Here is a 21,947-nt window from a genome sequence, read left to right as displayed (position 1 = left end):
ACATTAAAACTGTAGATTTTCAAAAGCTTGTTATACATAGAAAACAAGGATTATTAAGAGCCAACTTAACATAAAAGTCGTAGATTTTAGGAGCTACTTAAACTTTGGAGCCAATGGTTCTTGAAAGCCAACTTAACATAGGAGCTAATGATTTTTCAAAACTAGTGACACATGGGAGCCAATAATTATTGGGAGTCAACTAAACACAAAAGAAAACAATTTTTTGGAGACAACTCAACATTACAGCCGTTTAGTTTATGGAGCTAGTTACATATGAATGCCAATAATTTTTTGGAGCCAACTTAACATGGGAGCTTATTATTTCTGAAAGCTAGTTACACATGAGAGCCAATGATTCTTCGGAGTCAACTTTACATGAGAGCCGTTAATATTTGAAGCTAGTTACACATAGAAGCTAATGGCTTTTGCAAGTCAACTTAACATGGGAGACGTAAATTTTTGGGAGCTTGTTACACATGGAAGCTCGTTATTTTTGGGAGCCCGATTAACATGAGAGCCATGAATTTTTGGGGGTTGTTACGTATGGGAGCCAGTGATTTTTGTAAAACAACTAAACATGGAAACCGTAGGGTTTTGAGAGCTAGGTACTCATAGGAGCTAAAATTTTTTAGGAGTTAATTTATTATGAGAGCCTTAGATCTTAAAAGATAGTTACTTATAAAAGCCAACGATTCTTAAAAGCCGAATTAACATGGTAGCCGTAGATTCGTAAATGCTTGTTACACATTGAAGCCAATAATTCTTAAGAGCTAACTTAACATGGAAGCTTATGATATTTGAAAACTAGTTACACATGAGAGCCATTTAATTTTCAAAGTCAACTTCTTATAAAAGCCGTGAATTATTGAAAGCTATTGACACATAGAAGCCAATGGCTTTTAAGAGTCAACTTAACATAGGAGTCGTAGATTTCTGGGAGCTTGTTACTTATGGGAACTAATTATTTCTAAAAGCCCGATTAATATGAGAGGCACTAAGTTTTGGGAGCTTGTTACACATGATAGCCAATGATTTTTGTGAGACATCTAAACATGAGTGCCGTAGGGTTATTGCTTAACATGGGAGCCAATGATTCGTGGAAGTTAACTCAACATTGAAGCCGTAGATTTTTAAAAGCTAATTAACCATGGGAGCCTATGATTATTGAGAGTCAACATAACTTAAGAGTCGTAGATTTTTGAAAGCTAGTTAAACATAAGAGCCAATGATTCTTGGAAGCCAACTTAACATGGAAACCTATGAAACTAAGAAGCAAGATACACATTGGAGTGAATGATTCTTGCAAGCCAACTTAACATAGGGGCTATGAATTTAAAAACCTAGTTACATATGAAAGCGAACTATTCTTAAGAGCTTAACATAGAATCAGTAGATTTTTAGGAGTTAGTTACTTATAGGAGCTAATGGTTCTTAGAGGCCCATTTAGCATTGTGGCCGCAAATTTTTAAAAGCTCATTGCACTTGGAAGCCAATAATTTTTAAAAGCCATTCAAACATGAGAGCCAATAATTTCTGGAATGCCAATCACACATAATAGCCAATGAGTTTTTGGAGTCATCTTAACATGGGAGCCGTAAATTTTTGAGAGCCAGCTTGTCATGAGAGCGAAAAATTTTTGGGAGCCAACTTAACATGAGACACGTAGATTCTGAGAAGACAGTTGAACATGGGAGCAAATGGCTCTTTAAAGTTAACTTACCATGGCAGCCGTAGATTTTTAGGAGCTAGTTACACATGGAAGCCAATGATTCTTAAAAGCCAACTACACATGGAAGCCATAAATTTTTGAGAGCAAGTTACACATGAAAGCCATTAATTTTAAAAAGCCCCTTTTACATGGAAGCCATAGATTTTTTTAGGCTAGTTACACACAAGAGAAAATAATTCTTTGGATTTCACTAAATTTCGAAGCTGATGATTTATAGAAGCCAACTTGACATGGGAGTCAACAATTTTCATAAGAAAATTACGCATAAAAGCCATTGTATCTTAAAAGCTAACTAAACATAGTAGCTTTATATTTTTTAAAGCTAGAAACACATGAGAGCCAATGATTCCACAGAGCTAACTTAAGATGAGATCCGCGGATTGTTTGTAGGCTAGTTACGCATGTAAGCTCATAATTTCTATTAGTAAACTTAACATAGAAGCGTTAAGTTTTCAGGAGCTAGTTGCACATACGAGCAAATTTTTTTTGGAAGCCAACTCGACATGGAGGCCGTAGATTTTTAGTAGCTAGTTGCACAAAGAAGCTAAATATTGTTAATATACAACTAAACATAAAATCCGTACATTTTTGGAAGCTAGTAACACCTAAAAACTAATGATTTTTTTAAGCCAACTGATCATGGAATTCGTAGATGTTTAGAAATTAGTTGCACATAGGAGCCGAAAATTTTTAAAAGCCAACTCAACATTGGGGCAATAGATTTTTGAGAGCTTGTTACAAATAAAGGCCAATAATTTTTCAAAGCGTAATAAACATGGCAGCCGTAGATTCTTAGAAGCTAGGTACTCAATAATTCTTAGGAGCCAACTTAACATGGAAGCCGATGATTTTTGAAAGTTAACTTATTATTGGAGCCGTAGATTTTTAAAAGCTAATCAAACATGATAGCCTATAATTATTGAGAGTCAACATAACTTTAAAGTTGTGGATTTTTAAAAGCTAGTTAAACATAAAAGCCAATGATTTTTAGAAGCTAACTTTACATGTGAGCAGTAGATTTTTTAATGCTAGTTTATTATAAAACCCACTGATTTTTAGAAGACGACATAACATAAAAGTTGTAGATTTTTTAACGCTTGTTACACATGTAAGCCAATAATTCTATAAAGCCGAATTTACCTGGCAGCCATAGATTTTAGGTAGCTAGATACAAAACAATTCTTGGGAGCCAACTTAACATGGGAACCGATCATTCGTGGAAGCCAACTTAACATTGGAGCCGTAGATTTTTGAAAGCTTATTAACCATGGGAGCCTATGATCATTGAGAGTCAACATAACTTAAGAGTCGTAGATTTTTGAAAGCTAGTTAAACGTAAGAGCCAATGATTCTTTGAAGCCAACTTACCATGTGAGCAGTAGATTTTCAGATGCTAGTTCATTATAAAAACCACTAATATTTAGAAGCCGCATAACATAAAAGTCGTAGATTTTTAAGGGCTTGTTACACATGTGAGCCAATAATTTTTTGAAGCTGAATCCACATGGTAGCCGTAAATTTTGATGAGCTAGTTACACAATGATTCTTGGGAGCCAACTTTACATGAGAGCCTTGGATTTCAAGGAGCTAGTTGCACATAGGAGCCAGTAATTTTTGAGATTCAACTGAACATAAAAGCCGTACATTTTCGGGAGCTTGTAACACATGAAAACTAATGATTTTTTAGAGCTAACTGATCATAGAAGCCGAAGATTTTTAGGAATTAGTTGCGCATAAAAGCTAATAATTTTTGAAAGCCATCTTAACATTGGGGCCGTACATTTTTGGAAGATTGTGACATATAAAGGCTACTTATTTTTCAAATCTGAATTAACATGGCAGCCGAAGATGTTTAGTAGCTAGTTACACAGTCATTCTTGGGAGCCAACTTAACATGGGAGCCAATGATTTTTGTTAGCCAAATGAACATGAGAGCCATAATTTTTTGAGAGCTTGTTACACATTAAAGCCAATAATTTTAAGAAGTAACATTTACATCGAAGCCGTAGATTTTTTAAGATCTAGTTACACATAGGAGTCAATAATTCTTGGGAGCAAACTAAGCATGAGAGCCGTGAACTTAAGAAGCTTGATACACATGGAAAACAATAATTTTTATGAGCAAACTTAACATGGAAGCCTAAGATTATAAGGAGCTAGTTGCACATACAAGCTTATCATTATTTGAAGCTAACTCAACCAGGAGGATGCAAATTTTTAATAGCTAGTTACCCATGAAAGCCAACGATTCTTGAGAGCCAACTTAACATGGAAACCAATAATACTAAGAAGCAAGATATACATTGAAGCGAATGATTCTTGCAAGCCAACTTAACATAGTTGACATAGATTTAGAAAGCTAGTTTTACATGAAAGCCAAATATTCTTTAAAGCAAACTTGAAATGGGTGCCGTAAACATTTTGACGCTAGTTACACATCAAAGCCAATGATTTTTGAGAGCCAGCTCAACATAGGATCAGTAAATTTTTATGAGTTAGTTACACATGGGAGCTAATGGTTCTTATAGGCCTTTTTAACATTGTGGCCTCAAATTTTTAAAAGCTCATTGCACATGGAAGCCAATAATTTTTAAAAGCTATTTTAACATGGGAGCCAATAATTTTTGGAAGCTAATTACACAAAATAGTCAATAATTCTTTGGAGCTAACTCAACATAAGAACCGTAGATTCTGAGAAGCTAGTTACACATAAAAGCCAATGGTTCTTTAAAGTTCACCTAACATGGCAGCTGTCGATTTTTTGGAGCTAGTTACACATGGGAGACAATGAATCTTAAAAGCCAACTAAACATAGTGGCCGTATATTTTTAACAGCTAGAAACGAATAAGAGCCAATGATTCTTAAGAGCTAACTTAACATGGCATCTTCGGATTATTTGTAAGCTAGTTACACATATAAGCTAATGATTTTTAGGAGCAATCTTAACATGGAAGCGCTAGATTTTCAAGAGCTAGTTGCACATACGAGCCAATTATTTTTGGAAGCCAACTCGACATGGAGGCCGTAGACTTTTAGGAGCTTGTTGCACAAAAAAGCCGATCATTGTTGTTATACAACTAAACATAAAAGCAGTACATTTTTTAGAGCTAGTAACACCTAAAAACTAATGATTTTTTAAAGCCAACTGATCATGGAATTCGTCGATTTTTAAAAATTAGTTGCACGTAGGAGCCAACAATTTTTGAAAGCCAACTAAACATTGGGGCCGTAGATTTTTAAGAGTCTGTTACAAATTAAGGACATTAATTTTTTAAAGCTGAATGACCATGGCAGCCGAAAATTTTCATGAGCTCGTTACTCAATAATTCTTGGAATTCAACTTAACATGAAAGCTGATAATTTTTGGAAGTTAACTTATTATTGGAGCCTTAGATTTTTAAAAGCCAATAAATCATGGAAGCCTATGATTATTGAGAGTCAACATAACTTAAGATTCGTAGATTTTAAAAAGCTAGTTAAACAGAAAAGCTAATAATTTTTGGGAGCAAACGTAACATGTGAGCAGTAAGTTTTAAGATGCTAGTTTATTATAAGAGCCACTGATTTCTAAATGCCAACAAAACATTAAAGTCATAGATTTGTAAGCATGTTTTCACACATGTTAGCCAATGATTCTTTAAAGTCGAATTTACATGGCAGCCGTAGAATCTAGGGAGCTTGTTACAGAATAATTCTTGGAAGCAAACTTAACATGGAAGCCGACAATTCGTGGAAGCAAACTTAACATTGGAGCCGTAGATTTTTGGAAGCTTATTAACCATGGAAGCCCATGATCATTGAGAGTCAACATAACTTTAGAGTCGTAGATTTTAAAAAGCTAGTTAAACTTAAAAGCCAATGATTCTTGGGAGCCAACTTAACATGTAAGCAGTAGAATTTTAAAAGCTAGTTTATTATAAAAGCCACTGATTTTCAGAAGCCGACATAACGTAAAAGTGGTAAATTTTTAAATGCTTGTTACACATGTGAGCCTAAGATTCTTTAAAGCCGTATTTACATGGCAGCCGTAAATTTTCATGAGCTAGTCACACAATGATTCTTGGGAGTCAACTTAACAAATAAGCCAATTATTCGTGGAAGCCAACTTAACATTGGAGCCGTAGATTTTTGAAAGCTTCTTAACCATGGAAGCCCATGATCATTGAGAGTCAACATAACTTGAAAGTCGTAGACTTTCGAAAGCTATTCAACCATAAAAGCTAATGGGTCTTAGAAGCTAACTCAACATTGGAGCGGATGATTTTCGGAAGCTAACTTGACATGGAAGCCCATGATTTTTGAAAGCTAATAACACATGAAAGCATTTGTATCTTAGGAGCCAACTTAATGCGGTAACCAACGATTTTTAAGAGCTAGTTACACATAGGAGTTAATAATTCTTGGGAGCAAACTTAGCATGGAAGCTGCAAATTGTTTGTAGGCTAGTCACACATAGAAGCCAATGATTTTTAGAAGCAAACCCCTTTATAGAAAACTTCGATTATCAGGAGCTAGTTGCACATAGAAGCTTACTATTTTTAGAAGCCTATTCAACATGGAGGCCGTAGATTTTTAGGAGCTAGTTACACATGGAAGCTAATAATTCTTTGGAGTCCACTATATATAGAAGTTTATGATTTTTGGAGCCAACTTGACATGAGAGCCAACAATTTTTGAAAGAAAATCACACATAAAAGCCAATGTACTGTGGAAGCCAACTGAACATAGTAGCCATATATTTATGAGAGCAAGTTACACATAGGAGTTAATAATTCTTGAGAGCAAACTACGCATGAAAGCCGTGAATTTTATGAAGTTTGCTACACATAAAAAACAATAATTTTTATAAGCACACTCAACATGGTAGCCTAAGATTTTAAGAAGCTAGTTGCACATGAAAGCTAAAAATTTTTTAAAGCTAATTCAACATAATGGCCACAAATTTTTGAAAGCTAGTTACACATAAAAGCTAATAATTCTTGAGAGCCAACTTAAGGAACACATGGGAGCCAATGATTTTTGCAAGCCAACTAACCATGCAAGCCGTAGACTATTAAAAACTAGTTACACATATTGGCCACTAATTCTTGCAGGCCAACTTAACATGGGAGCCGATAATTTTCGAAAACCAATTACACATGGAAGCGGATAATTCTCAAGAGCCAACCTATTTTGAAGCTTATAATTTTCAGGAGCAAACTTGACATGGGAGCCAATGATTTTCGGAACCCAATTACACATGCAAGCCACAGTATCTTTAAAGCCAACTCAATATGGAAGCCGTAGATTTTCAAGAGCAACTTACAAATAAAAGCCAATGATTCTTGGAAGCTAACTCAGCATGGAAGCCGTAAATTTTTAGAAGCTTGCTACACGTGAGAGCAATTAATATTTAGGAGCGAATCAACATGAAAGACAATGACTTTTTAGAGCCAACTTGACATGACAGCAAATTAGTTTTGAAAGCCATATACACATGGGAGATAATAATTCTTGAGAACCGACTTAACATGAAAGCCGTTGATAATAGAAGCTAGTCACACATCAGAGCTAATGATTTTGAAGAACCAAATTTACATGGGATCGGTTAATTTCCAGAAGCTAGTTACACATGGAAGCGAATGGTTCTTTAAGCCGCAGATTTTGAAGAGCTAGTTACACATGAAAGCCAATTATTCTTAAGAGCCAACTTAACATGGAAACCTTTGATACTAAGAAGCAAGATGCACATTAAAGCAAATGATTCTTGCAAGCCAACTTAACATAGAAGCCATAGATTTAGAAGGCTAAATACACATGAAAGCCAAATATTCTTTAGAGCAAACTTAAAATAGGCAACGTAAATATTTTGACGCTAGTTACACATAAAAGCCAATGTTTCTTAAGAGCCAACTTAACATAGGATCAGAAGATTTTCAGGAGTTAGTTTTACATAGGAGCTAATGTTTCTTAAAGGCCCATTTAACATTGTAGCCGCAAATTTGTAAAAGCTCATTGCACATGGAAGCCAATAATTTTTAAAAGCATTTTTAACATGAGAGCTAATAATTTTTGGAAGCCAATTACACATGATAGCCAATGATTCTTTGAAGCCAACTCAACATAGGAGCCGTGGATTTTATGAGCTAGTGACACAAAAAAGCCAATAATTCTTGAGAGCAAACTTAAATTAGGAGCCGTAGATATTTGGATGCTAGTAAGGCATGGGAGCGAATGATTTCTTGAAGCCAACTTTACATGGGATCAGTAGATTTTCAGGAGCTAGAAACACATGGGAGCCGATATTTTTCAGTGGCCAACTTAACATGGCAGCTGTGGATTTTTAGGAGCTAGTTACACATGGGAGCCAATAATCTTGGAAGCCAATTTTACAAGGAAGCCATGAATTTTTTAGAGCTTGTTACACATGGGAGCCAATAATTTTTAAAAGCCACTTATACATAAAAGCCGTAGATTTTTTTTGAGCTAGGTACACGTCAAAGTAAACGATTCTCTCAAGCTAACTTAATATCAAAGCACATTACACATTAAAACTTATGAATTTTGGAAGCCAACTGAACATAGGAGCCTTAGATTTCTAAGAGCTATCAACACATGGGAGCCAATTATTTTAAGGATTTAGTAAAACATAGGAGCCAATTATTTATTAAAGCCAACTTAATATGAAGGCCAGAGATTTTCGTCAGCTGGTTAAATATGGGAGTAAACTATAATTGGGATTAAACTTACCATAAGAGCAGTAGATTATTTTGAGCTACTTACACATAGATATCAATAATTCTCGGAAGTCAGCTTATCATGGAAGCTATTCATTTTTAAAAGCAAATTACAAATGAAATTAAATGATTTGTAGGATCAATCTTCGCAGTAAGGCCGTTGATTTTTGAAAGCAAGTCACACACTGGAGACAATGATTTTGGGAAGCCAACTTTAACATGGAAGCCGTAGAATTTTAAAAGTAAATTAAACATAGGTGCCAATGATTTTAAAGAGCCAACATAACATGGGGTAATAAAAGCCATAGATTTTTTTAGGGCTAGTTGCACATATAAGCCAATGATTCTTTAAAGCCATTTCAACATGAAAGCCGGGGATTTTAAGAAGCTTGTTACACAACTGAGCCAATAGTTCTTAAGTGCCATCTTGATATAAGAGCCATCTTAAAATGAGATTTTTTAATTTTTAAGATCTAATTACACATAGAAGTCAATAATTTATGAGAGCAAACTTAGCATGGGAGCCATAAATTTTATAAAGCTTGCTACACATAAAAGCCAATGATTTTTCGAAGCAACTTGACATGGGATACAATGACTCTTAGGAGCCTTCTAGAGACGACAGCTGATGATTTTTGGGAGCTAATTACACATGGAAGCTCATGTTTCTTAAAAGCCAACTTAACTTATAAGCCGTTGATTTGCAGGAGCCAGTTACACATCGGAGCCAATGTTTTTCGGAAGCCAAATTAATATGGGAGCCGTAGATTTTCAGAAGCTAGTAACACATGAGAGCCAATGATTCTTAAAAGCAAATTTCACATGGGAGCCGTAAATTTTTGAAAGCTACTAACTTATGAGAGCCAATGATTTTTGCAAGTTAACTTACCTAGGAAGCCATAGATTATTAAGAGTTGGACACACATGGAAGCCATCAATTCTTGGAAACCAACTTATCATAGGAGTTAACTTAAAATTAAAGCCAATAATTTTCAGAAGCCAATTACACATGGAAGCCACTGTATTTTGAGAGCTATCTCAATATGGAAGCCGTAGATTTTTAAAAGCGAGAGCCACATAGGAGCCAATGATTCTTAAAAGCTAACTTAGCAAAGGAGCCCGTGAATTTTTGGGAGCTTGCTACTCATAAGAGCAAATTATATTTAGGAGCAACTCAACATAGACGACAATGACTTTTAGAAGCCAACTTAACATGACAGTCAATGATTTTTGGGAGCCTATCACACATAGGAGCTTATAATTCTTGGGAGCTGACCTTACACGGAACCCGTTGATTTATAGAAGCTAGTTACACATAGGAGCCAATAAATGTTGGAAGCAAACTTAAAACGGGAGCCGTAGATATTCGGACGCTAGTAACACATGGGAGCAAATGATTCTTGGGAGCCAACGTATTATGGGATCAGTAGATTTTTAGGAGCTAGTTACACATTGGAGCTAATAGTTCTTTAAGGCCAACTTAAAATGGCAGACGCAAATTTTTTAAAGCTCATTACACATAAAAGAAAATGATTTTTAGGAGCCAACTTAACATGGAAGCCAATGATACTTAAAAGGATGATACACATGGGAGCCAATGATTTTTGATAAATAACTCGACATGGGATCCGAAAATTATTAGAAGCCGGTTATACACAGGAGACAATGGTTCTTTAAAGCTAACTTAACATAGGAGCCACAGATTTTTGAGAGCTATTTAAACATACAAGCCAATAATTCTTACGAGCCAACTCAACATAAAAGCTAATAATACTTTAAAGGAAGATACACATAGGAGCTAATGATTTTTGCAACCTAACTTAACATGGGAGTCGTAGATTATTAAGAATTGGTAACACATTAGAGCAGCTGATTTTTAGAAGGTAACTTAGCATGGGAGCCGTAAGTTTGCTACAAATGAGAGCAAATTATATTTAGGAGCAACTTTACATAAAAGACAATGACTTTTGGGAGTCAACTTGACATGACACCTAATAATTTTAAGAAGCGCATTACACTTCGGAGCTAATAATTCTTAAGAGCCGACGGAACATAGAGGCCGTTGATTTAAAGGAGCTTGTAACACATAGGTGCTTATTTTTTCTAGGAGCTAACTTGACGTGGGGGCCGTAGATTTATGAAAGCTTGTTTCACATAAGAGCCAATGATTTTTGTAACATCGTAACACATTTGAGGAATTAATTCTTGAGAGCCAACTTAACATGGGTGCAGTAGATTTTTTCGAGCTTGTTTTACATGGAGGCTTATGATTTAAAGTAGCTAACTAAACATAAAAGCTAATGAATCTTGAAAGCCAACTGAACATGGGTGCTGTGGATCTTGGGAAGCTTGAAACACGTGAAAATTTATGATTTTTGGTAGCTCACTTAACATGCGCACTGCAAATTTTTTGGAGTTAGTTTCGCATGCGAGCCAATAATTCTTGGAAGCCAACTCAACACGTAAGTCGTAGATTTTGAGGAGCAAGTTACACAGGAGAGCCAATGATTCTTGAGAGCTAACTATACATGAGAGCCGTAGATTTTTAAAAGCTAGTTACCCATGATAGCCAATAATTTTTGAGAGCTAACTTAATATAGAAGCAGTAGATTTTTGAAATTTTGCTACACATGTAAGCCAATGATTATAAAAAGCCAACTTAACATGAAAGCCATAGATTTATAAAAGCTAGTTACACAAAGTAGCCAATGAGTTTTAAAAGCAAACTAAATTCATATGCCGTTGATTCATAAGGTGCTAGTAACACATGGAAGCCAATAATTCTTGGGAGCCAACTTAACATAAAAGCCGTTAATTTTTATGAACTTTTCACCCATAAAAGCCAATGCTTCTTTAGAGCCATGGCCAAGTATCACATGGAAGACATTAATTTTTAGAGCCAACTGAACATAAGAGACGAGAAATTTTAAGAGCTAGTTACACGTGAGATCTAATGATTTTCAGGAGCCGTCTTAACATGTGAGCAGAAGATTGTTGTAAGCTAGAAGCACATGAAAGCCAATGATTCTTAAAATTAATTTCAACATGGGAGCAGAGATTCTTGGAAGCCAACTTAACATGGGAGCCATAAACTTTTAGGAGCTGATTACACATGGAAGCTAATGATTCTTGAGAGCCAATTTCACATGGGAGCAGTAGATTTTTAGGAGCTAGTTACACAAGGGAGCCAAAAATTTCTTAGCAGCTAACTTAATTTAGGAGCCGTAGTTTTTATTGAGCCAGTTACACATGGAAGCCACTTAATTCTTCGCAGCTAACTGAACAAAGGGGCCGTAGATTTTGGAATCTAGTTACAAATAGGAGCCAATAATTCTTCAGAGCCGACTTAACATGGGAGCCGTTAACATTTGGTAGTCAGTTACACATGAGAGCAAATGATTTTTTGGACCTATTGTAACTTAGGAGCTATAGGTTTTCCGGAGCTAGTTACACATAAGAGACAATGATTATTTGGACATAAATAACTATGTGAGCTGTTGATTTTGAAAAGCTAGTTACACATGGTAGCCAATAGTTTCTGCGAGACAACTTAACAAGTAAACGATAAATTTAAACAAGCTTGTTTTTCTTGGAAGCCAATAATTTGTGGGAGCCAACTTAACATTTAAGCCGTAGATTTTTTAGAGATAGTCACACAGAAGAGACCATGATTGTTGAAAGCAACTTAACATGGAAGCCGTAGATTCTTAGGAGCTAGCTACACATCTAAGCTTATAATTCTTCGAAGCCAATTTAACATGAGAGTCGTTAATTCTTTAAAGCTAGCTACAGATGGAAGCTTATAATTTTAAAGAGCTAACTTAACATGAGAGCCGTAGATTCTCAGAAGCTAGTAACACATGAAAGCCAATGATTTTTTTTATGGTCATCTTAATATGGGAGCCGTAGATTTTTGGGAGCTAGTTAACTAGAAAAGACAACGATACTTGGTCCTATCCTAACGAGAGAGCCTTACAATTTTTGGAGCTAGTTGCACGTGGAAGGAATTAATTTTTTTAAGTCAACTCAACATGGAAGCCAGTAATTCTGAAAAGCATAATTAACATAAGAGCTGTAAATTTTGAGAAGCTAGTTACACATGTCGGCCAATGATTGTCTGAAGCCAACTTAACATGGAAGCTGTAAACTTTTGGGAGCTAGATACACATGGGAGCCGATAAGTCTCGTTAGCTTATTCAAAATGTGAGCCGTAGAGTTTTGGTTGCTAGCTACACATTGGACCTTATGCGTATGAAAAGCCAACTTAATATGGAAGCCGTAGATTTTTTTGGAGCTTGTTACATAAGACGGTTAGTGATTGTCTGCAGCTAACTTGACACAGAAGCCATAGATATTTGGTAGTCAGTATTAAATAGAAGCTAATTATTCTTCTGACCAAACTTAACAGGAGAGCCATAGATTTTTGATATCTATCTAGACATCGGTGCTTATGATTCTTGGAAGCCAACTTAACACGGGAGTCGTAGATTTTTAGGAGCTTGTTACACATGTCGGCAAGTGATTTTTTAAGCCATCTTATCATGGAAGCCGTTAATTTTTATCAGCTAGTTACTCAGGAAAGCTAACGATTCTTCAACCGAACTTAACAGGGGAGCCTTACATTTGTTGGAGCTAGTTACACATGGCTGACAATAATTTTTTAAAGTCTACTTAACATGCGAGCCACTGATTCTTTGGAGCCAACCCAACATGGAAGCCGTACATTGTTAAGAGCTAGTTACACATTGAAGAAAGCACTTCTTAGAAGAAAACTCAACATTGGAGCCAATTATTCCTGAGAGCCAACTTAAACAAGACGTCGTTGATTTTTTAGAGCTAGTTACACATGTAAGCCAATCAGTTTTTGGCAGCTAACCCATCATAGGAGCCGTAAATTTTTAGGAGCTAGTTACACATGAAAGCCAATGATTTTTGCTGGCCAACTTCGCAGCCGTAGATTTTACGGAGCTAGTTACACATGGGAGCCATTAATTCTTGTGGGCCATTTTAACATCTGAGCTGTAGATTTTTAGAAGCTAGTTACACAAGAAATCTAATAAATTTTTCGCAGCCAACTAATTATAGGAGCCGTAGATTTTTCTGAGCCAGTTACACATTAGAGCCAAAAAACTTTTCGCAGCTAACTAACCAAAGGGACAGTCAATTTTTAATAGCTAGATTTACATCTGAGCCAATGATTCTCTGGACCTACTCTACCATTGCAGCCATAGGTTTTCAGGAGCTAGTTTACTATGGGAGTTAATGATCTTATGGAGCCATCTTAACATGCGATCCACTTATTCTTTAGAGCCAACTTAACATGGGAGCCATGTATTGTTAAGAGCTAGTTACACATGGGAGCCAATAGTTCTTGGGAGCCAACTTAACATAGAAGCCAATAAATTTTAAGACCAACCTAACATGGAAGCTGATGATTCTTAAAAGCTAGTAAGACATGAGAGCCAATGATTGTAAGAAGCCATCTTAACGTAGGAGCCGTAAATTATAAGAGCTTGTTACGCATGGGAGCCAATGAACTCTTCACAGCTAACTCAACATAAAAGCCGTAGATTTTCGAGAGCTAGTTAATCATAGAAGAAAACAATTCTGAGTAGGTAATGTAGCATTAAAGCCAACGATTCTCAAAAGCCAACTCAAACTATCAGCCACTAATTTTTAAGAGCTAGTTACGCATGGAAGCCAATGAATTAATTACAGCCGACTCAACATAGTAGTCATAAATTTTTAAAAGCTAGTTACGCATGAGAGTCAATAATTGTTGTGAGCTACCTTAACATGTAAGCCGTAGATATTTGGGGATTAGTTACAGATGAAAACTAATAATTATTAGGAGCCAACATAACATAAGAGCCGTAGATTTTTAGAAGCTAGTTACACATAAAAGCAAATAATTCTTGTGGGCCAACTTAACATGGGAGCCGTAAACTTTTAGGAGCTAGTTTCACATAGAAAACAACAATTCTTAGGAGTAAACTTAATATTAGAGCCAATGAATATTGAGAACCAACTTAAACAAGATGCCGTTAATTTTTCAGAGCTAGTTACAGATGAAAGCCAATTAATTTTTTGCAGCCAACTAATTGTAGGAGCCGTCAATTTTTGAAAAGCTTGTTACACATGGAAGCCAAAAAATTTTTCGCAGCAAACTTAATTTAGCAGCCGTAGATTTCTGGGAGCTAGTTACACATGGGAGCCATTAATTCTTGTGAGTCATTTTAACATCTGAGCCGTAGATTTTTAAGAGCCAGATACACAAGGGATCCAATAAATTTTTCGCAGCCAACTTAACATAAGAGCCGTTAATTTTTCTGAGCTAGTTAAACATGGGAGCATTCGATACTTAAGAGCCAACTTGACATGGAAGCTGTGAACTTTTACGAGCTAGTTACACGTGGACGCCAATGTTTCCTGCGAGCCAACTTAATATGAACGCCCTAAATTTTTGGTAGCTAGCTACACATCGCAGCTTATGATTCTTGGGAGCCAACTTAACATGGGAGCCGTTTATTTCTAGGGGCTAGTTCACCATGAGAGCCAATCATTTTTTGAAGCGAACTTAACATACGAGCCAATAATTTTTTGGATTCAATTCAACTCGAGAGCCGTGAATTTTTAGGAGCTATTTACACATAGAAAAAAAAAATTCTAGGAAGTCAACTTAACATTATAGCTGTAGTTTTATAGGAGCTTATTACACATATAATTTTATGATTGTTAGTAGCTAACTTAACATTAGAGCAGTAAATTTTTGGGGGCTAGTTACACATAGGAGCAATCGATACTTAGGAGTTAACTTGACATGGCAGCTGTGGACTTTTACGAGCTAGTTACACATGGAAGCCAATGATTCTTGCGAGCCAACTTTATATGAAAGCCGTAGATTTTTGGAAGCTTGTTACACAGGAGCTAATAATTCTTCAGACAAAACTTAACATAAAGGCCGTACACTTTAAAGAGCTAGTTACACATAATAGGTAATGACTTTTTGAAGCCAACTTAACACTAAAGCCCATAATTTTTCAATGCTAACTTAATATTACAGCCAATGATTTTTAAGATCTCATTACACATAGGAGCCAATGGTTATTGGGAGCTCAGTCTATTTAGAAATTCAAGATTTTTAAAAGCTAGTTACACATAATAGCCAATGATTCTTGGAGGCTAACTAAACATAGGAGCCGGGCGTTTTGAAGCTAGGTTAACATAAAAGCAAATGATAAATTGGAGTTAACTTAACATGGAAGCCATAGATTCATGTGAGCTTATAACTTATAGGAGCCAATTAATTTTGTAAGCTCACTTAACATGGAAGCCGAAGATTTTTTTTAACGAGTTACCGAAAGCCAATAATTCTTGAGCTTCAACTTAACATGGCGGCCGTTGAATTTTGGGAGCTGGTAACACAGGGGAGCCAATGATTTTTGAGAGCCAACTCAACTTGGAAGCCGTAAATTTTTTAAAGATAGTTACACATAGAAGCTAATAATTCTTAGGGGCAAACTTATTGTAGCAGCCATAAATTTTTAGGAGCTAGTGCCACATAGGAGCAAACAATTCTTAGAATTTAACTTAAAATTAAAGCCAATAAATGTTTGTAGCCAAATTAAAGTGAAAGCCGTGGAATTTTAAGAGCTAGTTACACAAGGGAGCCAATGATTTTTGTAAGTAAATTTAACATGTAAGCCGGAGATTCTTGGGAGCTAGTTATACAAGGAAGCCATTACATTTTTTGCAGCTATCTTAACACTAAAGCTGTAGATTCTACAGACCTAGTTACACATGGGAGCCAATAAATTTTCCACAGCTAACTAAACGAAAAAGCTGTGAATTTTTCAGAGCAAGTTAAACATGGGAGCCAACAATTATTAAGGGCCTACTTAACATAGGTGTCATAGATATTTGTGAGGTAGTTACACATAAAAACCAATGATTCTTTTCATCCCACTTAACATAGGAACCGTAAGTTTTTGGAAGCTAGCTACATATCTGAGCTTATGATTCGTGGTAGCAAACATAACATGGGAGCCATAGATTTTAAAGAGTTAGTTACACATGAGAGCCAATAATTCTTTGGAGTCAACTTACATTAAAGCGAATGATTTTTGGAAGCCAATTACACATACGAGCAAATTATTCTGGGAGCTAACTTAAATTGAGAGCACTAGATTTTTAGGAGCTAGTTACACACAAAATCCTATAATTCTTGAAAACAAACTTAACATGAAAGCTTTGCAATTAAGAGGTACTTAGATATAAAAGCAAATAATTATTTGGAGCTAACTTTACATGGGAGCCAATTATTTTTCAAAGCCATCTTGACATGAGAGCCATAGATTTTTGGGAGCTAGTTACACAGGAGAGTCAACGATTCTTAGACCTAACTTAACATGGGAGTCTCACATTTTTCAGAGCTAGTTAAACATAAGATTCAATGATTTTTTAAAGCTAACTCAACATGGAAACAAATGATTCTTTGACGACAACTTAACATGAAAGTAAATGATTGTTCAAAGCCATCTAGACACAAGAGCAAATAATTTTTTGGATCTAACTTAACATGGGAGCTGTAGATTCTTTAAAGCTAGTAACACATGGGAGCCAATAAGTACTTCACAGCTATTTTAACAAACGAGCCTAAGATTCTTAGGAGCTAGCTACCTTTCGGTGCTTATGATTTTTGGGAGCAAACTAACTATGGGAACCGTAGATTTACATGAGCTAGTTACGCATGAAAGCCAATCATTCTTTAGATCCAACTTGACATGGGAGCCAATGATTTTTGGGAGCCAATTTCACATGAGAGCCAATCATTTTTAAGAGCTTACTTAACATGAAAGCCCTAGATTTTTGAGAGCTAGTTGGACATGGGAGCTTAAGATTTTTAAAAGCAATCTTAAAATGGAAAGCGTGCGTTTGGAAGCTAATTAGACATAGATTAAAATAATTTTTAAAGCCAACTTTACATAGGAGCCATGGATTATTTTTCACTAAATACACTCGAAAGCTTATGAATCTTGTTTGTTATCTAACAAAGGAGCCAATGATTCTTAGAAGCCAACTTAACATGGGAGCCGTAGTTTTTTGGGAGCTAGTTACACATGACAGACAATAATTCTTGAGAGCAAGCCTTACATGGAAGCTGTAGATTTTTAGTAGCTTGTTACACATGTTAGCGCATGTTTCTTCAAAGCCAACTAAACATGGGAGCCATAGATTTTTGGGAGCTAGTCACATAGGAGAGCTTATGATTTTTAAGAGCCAACATAAAATGGGAGCCGTATATTTTGGGGAGCTAGTTACATAAGAGAGCCAATAATTCTTTAGACCCAACTTAACATGAAAGCCGTGAAATTTAAGGAGTTAGCTACTAATGAAAGGCAATATTTTTCTGCAGCCAACTAAACATAGGGGACAATGATTCTTCGGAGAGAACTAAACATGGGAGCCAATGATTTTTTGAAGCCAATAACACATAAAAGATAGAATTTATGGAAACTGCCTCAAATTGGGAGCCCTAGATTTTAAGAAGCTAATTACAAACGGTAGCTAACAATTCTTAAAAGCAAACTTTACATGAAAGCCGTGCGCTTGAGAGCTAGTTACACATGAATGCAAATAATCACATGAAGCAAACTTTACATGGGAGCCATAGATTTTTTTAAGCTTCTCACACACAAAAGCCAATACTTCTGCTGATCCAACTTAACATAGGATTCAATGATTCTTCGGAGCCAAATTACTATGGAATCCAATGACTCTCAGGAGCAAACATAGTATTAGAGTCATAGACTTTTAGAAACTAGTTACACATGTTTTAATGAATCTTGTAGGCCAACTACACATGCAAACATAATTATGCTCAAAAGCGAGCATTTTATATAAGTTAATATTTCTTGGAAGCCAACTACACACAAAAGCCAATGATTATTGGGTGCTAATTACACATGGAAGCACATCATTTTGGAAACCTATCTTAACAATGGAGCCGTAGATTTTTGACGGCTAAATATAGACAAAAGCCAGTAAATTCTTTGCAGCTAACTTAACATTGAAGCCGTAGATTTTTAGAAGCTAGTAACACATGGGAGCCAGTAATTGTTAGGAGCCAACTTAACATGAGAGCCGTAGTTTTTTTTGAGGTAGTTACATATAGGAGCAATCAATTTATAGGGGTCAACTTAACATGGAAGCCAATGATTTTAAAGCGCCAACTTGAACTGAGAGCCGTAGATTTTCAAAAGCTTGTAAAACATTAGAGCCATTAAATTCTTTGCAGCCAACTTTACACAGAAGCTGTAGTTTTTTAGAAGCTAGTTACACATGGGAGCCAATAAACTTTTTTCAGCCAACTTAATATAGGTACCTTATATTTTTTGATGCTAGTTACACATGAAAACCAATAATTCTTGTGAGGCAACTTACTTTAATATTCGTAGATTTTTAGGGGCTAGTTACTCATCGAAGCCAAGGATTCTTGAAAGCCAACTTAACATTGGAGCTGTAGATTTTGAAAAGCTAGAAACAAATTAAGTTAATGATTGTTAGGAGCCAACTTAACATGGGGTCTGTAGTTTTTTAGAAGCTAGTTACATATATATCAATCAAATCTTAAGAGTCAACTTAACATGGGTGCTAATGGTTCTTAAAAGCTAACTTAAACGAAAAGCCGTAGATTTTAAAGATGTAGTTATGCATAGAAGACAGTAAATTTTTCGCAGCTAACTTTACATAGGAGCCATAAATTTTTAAAAGCTAGTTATACATTGGAGACAATAAATTTCTTGCAGTTGACTAAACAAAAAAGTCGTAAATTTTTGGAAGCTAGTTACACATGGAAACAAGTGATTTTTGTAAGCCAACTTAACTTGGAAGCCGTAGTTATATGGTAGTTAGTTACACATGGAAGCTTATGATTCTTGAAAGCCAACTTTACTTGGGAGCCATAGATTTGTAGGGGCTAGTTACACATAGAAGCCAATAATTTTTGAGAGCCAACTCAACAGGGGAACCATAGATTTTTAAAAGTTTGTTACACATAGAACTAGTTAATTAATAAGAGTCAACTTGACATGAAAGCTAATGATTTTCAAGAGCCAACTTAAACTGAGAGCCGTAAATTTTTAAGATCTAGTTCATCATGGTAGCCAATAAATTCTTCGCAGCCAACTTAACATAGTAGATGTAGCTTTTTAGGAGCTGGTTACACGCGAAAGGCAATGATTTTTGTGAGCCAGCATATTAAAGCTAACTTAACATATGAGCTAATAATCATTGAGAGCTGCCTCAAATTAGGAGCCATGACATGGGACAACCAAACATAACATGGGAGCCGTAAATTTTCGAAAGCTAGTTACACATGGAAGCTTATAATTCTGCGGAGAAAACTTAACATAAAAACTGTAGATTTATTGGAGCTAGTAACAGGTAAAAGCCAATGTTCCTCAGAAGCCAACTTAACATAGAAGCTGATAGTTCTTAAGGCCAGCTTAACATGGAAGCTGTAAATATTCGGGAGCTAGTAACACTACGGAGCAAATAATATCTTTGCTGCAAACTTTACATAGGAGCCGTAGATTTTTGAAAGCTAGTTACGCTTGGGAGTCAATGATTCTGAGGAGCCAACATAACATGGGAGCCGCAGATTTTTAGAAGGTTGTTACACACGAAAGGCAATTATTTTTGTGAGCCAACTTAACATGAGGGACGTAGATTTTTAAAAGGTTGATACACGTGGAAGCCAATAATTTTTTGGAGCCAACTTAAAATGATAGCCATAGATTTCTAAAAGCTAGTTACATGTAGAAGCAATCAATTTTTAAAAGTAAACTTATCATCGGAGCCAATAATTTTTAGAAGCCAGTTGAAACATAGGAGCTAATAATTTTCGGTAGCAAACGTAACATGGAGCCTGTAGATTATTTAAAGTTTGTTTTACATAAAAGCCAATGATTTTTAGGAGCTTACTTAACATAAGTGCCATAAATTTTGAAAAGCTAGTTAGACATAAAAGCCAATAATTCTTTGAAGCCTACTTAAAACAAAAGCCGTACTTTGATGATAGCCAGTTACACATTGGGGCCAACAGTTCTTGTCAGCCAACTTAACAAGAGAGCCATCAATTACTAGAAGCTAAATACACATTAAAGCCAATAATTATTAGGGACTAACTTAACATAACTTAACATAGGAGTTATAGATTTTTTGGGGCTAGTTACGAGTAGAAGCCACTGATGCTTAAAGGCCAACGTAACATTAGAGCCAGAGATTTATTGGGCTAGTTTTGCATGGTAGCCGATATTTTTTTAAAGCCAACTTAACATGGGAGCCAGAGATATATTGGAGCTAATAACACATAAGAGCCATTGATTATTGGTAGCGACTTAACGTGGAAACTAGAGATGTTTAAAAGTTAGTTACACATAAGAGCCAATAATTCTTGAAGGCTACCTTAACATGTATGCCGTAAATTTTCAGAAACTAGTTACACATAGAAGCAAATAATTCTTCTTAGCCATCTTAACATTGAAGTTGTATGTTTAGAAAGCTAGTTAAACATAGGAGCAATAAATTTTTAGGTGGTAACTTAACATAGTAGCCATTAATTATTGAAAGCCAACTCGAACTGGGATCCATAAATTTTTATAGGCTATTTGCACATAGAAGCTACTAAATCTTGGAAGCAAAAATAACATAGCAGCCGTAGTTTTTGGGACGGTAGTAACACATACGTGCAATTAATTTTTGGGAGTAAACTAATCATAGGAGCCATAGATTTTTAGAAGCTAGTTAGTCGTTGTAGTCAATGATTTTTGAAAGCAAACTTAACATGAAAGCTGTCGATAGTTAGGAGCTAGTTACACATAAAAGCCAACAATTCTTGGAAGCCAGCTTAACATGGAAGCCATAGATTTTTAGAATCCAGTAACACATGCAAGAATTATCCTTAGGAGCCAACTTATTAAGGGAGCCATAGTTTTTGAGGAACTAGTTACACTTAAGAGCCAATGATTTTTTACATCAACTTTAACATGGGAGCCGTAGATTTCGTAGAGCTAGTACACTTTAGAGCTAATGATTCTTAGAAACCATCTTTACATAAGAGCTGTTGACTTTAATAAGATAGTTACACATAGGAGCCAATAATTCTTAGGAGCTATGTTAACATAGGCGCCGTAGATTTTCGGCAGCCAGTTTAACTTGGGAGGCATTAATTTTTCAAAGCATACTTAAGATAGAAGCCCTAGATTTCTGATTGCTAGTTACACATAGAAGCTAATGATTTTCTTAAGCAAACTAAACATTAGAGCTGTAGACTTTTAAAAGCTAGTTACGCATGAGAGCCAATGTCTTTTGGGAGCCAACGCAACATGGAAGCCGTAGTTTTTTAGAAGCTAGTTACTCACAAAAGCATGGTTATTTTAGATGTTGACTTATTATGGGAGCCAATAGTTCTTAAGGTCAACTTATCATAGATGCCGTA

Source organism: Copidosoma floridanum, unplaced genomic scaffold (assembly GCF_036245765.1).
Source record: "Copidosoma floridanum isolate Cflo_tuat_1 unplaced genomic scaffold, Cflo_Japanese_pri ptg000022l, whole genome shotgun sequence".
Lineage (NCBI taxonomy): Eukaryota > Metazoa > Arthropoda > Insecta > Hymenoptera > Encyrtidae > Copidosoma > Copidosoma floridanum.
Note: the sequence above shows the minus strand (reverse complement) of the source record.